The following is a 6,773-nucleotide window of genomic DNA, read 5'->3' as shown; positions in this document are numbered from 1 at the left end:
ATACCAGAAGAGGTATGGAGCGGAAAAGAGGTAAAACTCTCACATCTTAAAGTTTTCGGCTGTGTAGCATATGTTCACATTAGTGATCATGGTAGGAACAAGCTTGACCCCAAATCAAAGAAATGCACTTTCCTCGGTTATGGTGAGGATGAGTTTGGGTATCACTTATTGGATGCTGAAAACAAAAAGATGATCCGCAATAGAGATGTAGTCTTCAATGAAAGAGTGATGTACAAGGACAAACAAAATACATGTGTCAGCAACTCAGATTTGAGTGGGCCAGTTTATGCAGAGGTAGACGATGTCTTAGAAAGTCCTATAGTTGATAATCCTCAACTAGAGGAAACAATTAAACAAGGCAGTGAGCAGCAGCCTGGCATATCAGAGCCTCCGAATCCAACTCCTATATTGAGAAGGACTTCTGTAACACCCTTCTAAATACCCCAAATATTTAATTAAAACAACAACATATAAATCAATATCAGAGTAATCATGCACCAAGGGTGTCACATAATACTTCACATAATTCACCGTAAAAATCAGTCATGCTCATTATTTAATCCAACATAAACACTTCTTTAAAAATTCGCAGCGGATAGAAACATTCAACATCTGTAATATCTTAAAATTAACATTTATTCAACAAATAAAACATCCCGTCCCGATGTTACATCTATCAGAGCATGACCCACTAAAACCACTCTAGACTTCAAGCACTAGCTTCTACTCAACTCACTGCTCGTTACCTGAAAAATATAACTGTAAGGGTGAGTTCCTCAATCGATATAACAAATATTATAAATCATCATGTTATGTTAAGTAACTTTACACGTTAATCACCCACATCATATCATGCATTCGGTAGCAGCATATTCAACTCAACATCATATTCAAACACAACGTAAATGCAACTCAAATGAGACTCGACTCTTCATGCATGTGGTACCATTTGGAGTAAAACTCCCAACTTAAAATCATTGCCAGTTTAGTGGGCATCAAGGCATAAGCCTTCAACTTTCAACTTAAAATTTTTGCCAATCCAGGCCAACGTGGTGTGAGCAAAAGCCCCATAATTTTTGCCAATCCAGGCCAACGTGGTGTGAGCAAAAGCCCCGACTTAATGCATATGAATGTATATGGCATGTACGACTTGAAAGTTCAACAACATAATAACAACGACAACATAACAGTTTTTTCAGCAACAACAACTTAAAAATCAACTTTGGCTCATCAGCCTACAACTCAGCATTTTCAACAAAACAACTTATATTCAACTTTGGCTCATCAGCCTACAACTTAATATTTTCCACAAAAACAATTTATCAACATATTTGCATCAACATTTCGCAACATAGACTCCACGAATTTATTTATCACAATTGGATACAATAGGCCAATCACCAATTACGCTTACATCATAAAAATCAACCATTTTTTCATACTGCAACAGTGTTAACCGGTTAACGCTATAGGTTAACCGGTTAACGCAGGAAAATTACACTTCCAGGCAAAACGCAACAGTGTTAACCGGTTAACGCTATAGGTTAACCGGTTAACGCAGGCAAAACTCAACATTTTTCACAATTTATAACAGTGTTAACCGGTTAACACCCTGGGTTAACCGGTTAACGCAGGCGAAACAGCAGTTCCTGCGCTAACACAAGGCAGAATGCAGAGTTTCCGCATTTTCCGCCGTTGGAGGACTTCCGGACCTCCGATTCAACTTCCGTAAAAAGCTATACGCTCAGAAATTCACAATACACTCAAACACAAATTCAATTTCAGCTTTAATACAACTTATTCAACATAATTTCTCAGCATTCTAAATCCCAATTAGGGTCAATCGACGGCTTATCACTACCCATTACATGTTAATCGATAATACCCATTAAACGACGATAAACCCCCCTTACCTTAACAATCCGGCAACTCTTCGAGCTTCAAGCTTTTCCGTTCTCCAACCTTTGCTCTACAGCTCTTTGCCCTTTTCCTCTTCTCTGCAGCTTCTCAGTTTTCACGTAAAAACCTTTTCCAAAAATGAAAACCTTTTCTCTTATTCCACTTATATATTTTCCAATAATAATTATTATTCCAAAATAATAATAATAATCCAATAATTCAATTTATTTAATTAAATTATTAAATATATTATTAACTTAATTAAATAATTCTTTTACTTTATTTGGGGTGTTACAACTCTCCCCCACTAAAAGAGTTTTCGTCCTCGAAAACATACCTCAAACAAATAACTCTGGATAGGACTCCTTCATCTGACTCTCCAGTTCCCAAGTCACATTGCCACCTGCTGGTCCTCCCCAAGCTACCTTCACTAAGGCAATCTCTTTACCCCGCAACTGCTTCAACTCTCGATCCTCGATACTCATAGGCGATGTTTCAACAGTCAGGTTATCTCTCACCTGTACATCATCTACTTGGATCACATGCGACGGATCATGAATGTACCTCCTCAACTGAGACACATGAAAAACCTCATGCAAATTCGCAAGTGACGACGGTAAAGCGATACGATAGGCTACCTCTCCTATCCTCTCCAAAATCTGATAAGGACCAATAAATCGAGGTGTCAACTTCTTTGACTTCAGAGCTCGACCAACACCTGTTATCGGAGTAACACGAAGAAACACATGATCTCCCTCTTGAAACTCAAGTGACTTCCTCCTCTTATCATGATAACTCTTCTGACGACTCTGAGCAATTCTCATCTTCTCCTGAATCATCTTAATCTTTTCCGTAGTTTGTTGGACAATTTCCGGTCCGACCACAGCACTCTCACCGGACTCATACCAACATAACGGTGTCCGACATCTCCTACCATACAAAGCTTCAAACGGCGCCATACCAATGCTCGAATGAAAACTATTGTTGTAGGTAAACTCAATCAACGGTAAATAACAATCCCAACCACCTCCTTTTTCCAAAACACAAGCTCTCAAAAGATCTTCTAATGACTGAATCGTCCTCTCAGTCTGACCGTCAGTCTGCGGATGATATGCAGAACTCAATCTCAGCTTAGTTCCCAAAGCTCTCTGCAAACCTTCCCAGAACTTCGATGTAAATCTAGGATCTCTGTCCGAAACAATACTCGACGGAATACCATGCAAACTTACAATCTTCTCGATATACAACTCAGCCAATTTTTCTAACGGATAATCCATTCTAATCGGAATGAAATGAGCCGACTTTGTCAACCTGTCAACAATCACCCAAATGGCTTCAAAATTCTTAATTGTCCTCGGTAAACCAGAAACAAAATCCATACTGATACTATCCCACTTCCACTCTGGAATAGCCAACGGTTGCATTAGCCCAGACGGCTTCTGATGCTCAATCTTTGACTTCTGACAAGTCAAACAAGAATAGACAAAACTCGCAATTTCTCTTTTCATTCCCGGCCACCAAAATAACTTCTTCAAATCATGATACATCTTCGTAGCTCCAGGATGAATACTCAGACCACTACGATGTCCTTCTTCAAGAATACTCTTCTTAAGTTCGGTAACATCCGGAATACACACCCGACTACCAAACTTCAAAATACCATTCTCATCAACTCTGAATTCGCCACCTTGACCTTGATTCACTAGAGTCAACTTATCAACCAAAAGCATATCAGATTTCTGACCCTCTCTGATCTCATCCAGAATACCACTTGTCAACTTCAACATTCCCAATTTAACACTATTGTGAGTACTCTCACACACCAAACTCAAGTCTCTAAACTGTTCAATTAAATCCAATTCCTTAACCATTAACATAGACATATGTAATGATTTCCGACTCAATGCATCAGCCACTACGTTTGCTTTACCCGGATGGTAATTCAACCCAAAGTCATAATCCTTCAGAAACTCTAACCATCTTCTCTGCCTCATATTCAGCTCTTTCTGATCAAACAAATACTTTAAACTTTTGTGGTCACTGAAAACCTCAAATCTTGACCCGTACAAGTAATGTCTCCATAACTTCAGAACAAACACCACAGCTGCCAACTCTAAATCGTGCGTCGGATAGTTCCTCTCATGAACCCTCAGCTGTCTTGAAGCATAAGCTATAACCTGCTTATTCTGCATCAACACGCCACCCAAACCCAACAATGAAGCATCGCAATAAACTTCAAATGATTCCGACGAACTCGGTAATATCAGAATAGGAGCAGTAGTCAACCTTCTCTTTAGCTCTTGGAAACCTTCTTCACATTTTGAGTCCCAAACAAACGCTTGCCCCTTTCTAGTCAACATCGTCAACGGTAACGCCAACTTAGAAAATCCCTCAATGAACTTCCTATAATAACCAGCCAAACCAAGAAAACTTCGAATCTCAGCAACAGACTTCGGAGCTTCCCACTTAGATACCGCTTCTATCTTAGAAGGATCAACAGCAACGCCACCTCTTGAAATCACATGACCAAGAAAACTCACCTCTTCTAACCAAAATTCACATTTAGACAGTTTAGCAAATAACTTCTTTTCTCGTAAGACTTCTAAAACCACTCTCAAATGCTCAGCATGCTCTTCTTCAGATTTCGAATACACCAAAATGTCATCAATAAACACCACAACAAACTTGTCTAGATACCGATGGAAAATCCTATTCATATACTCCATAAATACTCCAGGCGCATTAGTCACACCAAAAGGCATTACAGAATACTCATAATGTCCATACCTTGTCCTGAAAGCAGTCTTCTGAATATCTTCAGTTTTCACACGGATCTGATGATACCCAGATCTCAAATCTATTTTACTGAACACACTTGCACCAACCAACTGATCCATCAAATCATCAATCCTCGGCAAAGGATACCGATTCTTGATCGTCACTTTATTCAGTTGTCTGTAGTCCACACACAACCTCATAGTACCTTCTTTCTTCTTAACCAATAGCACTGGTGCACCCCACGGTGACACACTCGGACGAATAAATTTCTTATCCAATAGATCTTCCAACTGACTCTTCAATTCAGTTAACTCAACAGCAGACATACGGTACGGAGCCATCGATATCGGCCTAGTACCAGGTACCACGTCAATAGAGAACTCCACTTCACGCTCTGGCGGCAATTCATTTACTTCTTCCGGAAACACATCAGGAAAATCACACACCACAGCTAGATCGCAAATCATCAGTTTATCTTTAGCCTCCAAAGTCGCTAACAGCATAAACAACTCTGCCCCATCAGCTACTTCCTCATCCACTTGTCTCGCTGATAGAAACAAACTCTTTCCTTCCTCACTCTCAGGAAATATCACAGTCTTATCAAAACAATTGATAGAAACTCGGTTAAACACCAACCAGTTCATACCCAGAATAACATCAATCTGCACTAGTGGAAGACACACTAGGTCCATCCCAAAGTCTCTACCAAAAATACTCAAAGGACAATTTAAACAAACCGAAGTAGTAGTCACTGAACCCTTCGCAGGAGTATCAATTACCATACTACCAAACATCTCAGATATCTCTAACTTAAGTTTCACAGCACAATCCAAAGATATAAAGGAATGAGTCGCACCTGTGTCAATAATAGCTACAAGAGGAAAGCCATTAATATAACACGTACCTCGGATCAAACGATCATCTGCAGAAGTCTCAGAACCCGATAAAGCAAAGACCTTGCCTCCTGACTGATTCCCTTTCTTCGGCTTCTGACACTGACTTCCAATATGCCCTTCTTCTCCGCAATTAAAACAAATCACTTCCTTGTGCTTGCAATCAGCTATTGCATGGCCAATCTTACCACAGCGAAAACACCTCTTTACTTCAGCAGTGCATACATTACTCTTATGACCAGCCTGACCATACTTGAAGCAAACTATACCAGTAGGAGCACCTCCCCCACTAGCTCTCTGAGCCGGAGCAGCTCTTTGCTTCCCCTTTCCAGCTGGATCATCATACGGCTTGCCACGGTTTTGATGTTGCTTGCCTCTGCGATCACTGACAATCTTGTAATGAGCATTATTGTCCTCTTCAAATATCCTGCAGCTATCAACCAATTCAGTGAAAATGCGTATCTTCTGATACCCAACAGCCTTCTTAATTTCAGAGCGCAATCCATTTTCAAACTTGATGCACATTGAAAATTCAGCACCAGCGCCAGTGTAATGAGGATAAAATTTGGACAACTCCACAAATTTCGCAGCATAATCAGTGACAGACATGTTTCCTTGCTTCAGCTCAAGGAATTCAATTTCCTTCTTACCACGGACATCTTCCGGGTAATACTTTCTCAGAAATTCCCTACGGAATACATCCCAAGTAATGTCTTCACCTGCCACGGTCAACTTCTCGTGAGTCTCTAGCCACCAGTCATCAGCTTCGACTGCTAGCATATGAGTACCATACCGAACCTTCTGAGCTGGAGTGCAATCCATAACACGGAAGATTCTCTCAATCTCTTTCAACCATCCCAAGGCTGCATCTGGATCATGCTTTCCCTTAAACACCGGCGGATTCTCTCTCTGAAAAGTCGCCAAGCTACGTGACCCAGCATCACCACCAGCATTTGGCAAGTTCTGCACCGCTTGTGCCATTGCTTGCATTGCGGCAGCCATTGCAGCGTCATTCCTTCCAGCCATTTCAACTTATCACTACAACACAACTTAAAAGTTAGACTAGTAACAATTACACAATTGTTAGACAGTAACGACACGACAACTGGCCGGACAGACCGACCTGCTCTGATACCACTAATGTAACACCCTTCTAAATACCCCAAATATTTAATTAAAACAACAACATATAAATCAATATCA

The sequence above is a fragment of the Lathyrus oleraceus genome, chromosome 2 (assembly GCF_024323335.1).
Source record: "Lathyrus oleraceus cultivar Zhongwan6 chromosome 2, CAAS_Psat_ZW6_1.0, whole genome shotgun sequence".
NCBI lineage: Eukaryota > Viridiplantae > Streptophyta > Magnoliopsida > Fabales > Fabaceae > Lathyrus > Lathyrus oleraceus.
This window is presented reverse-complemented; position numbering follows the sequence as displayed.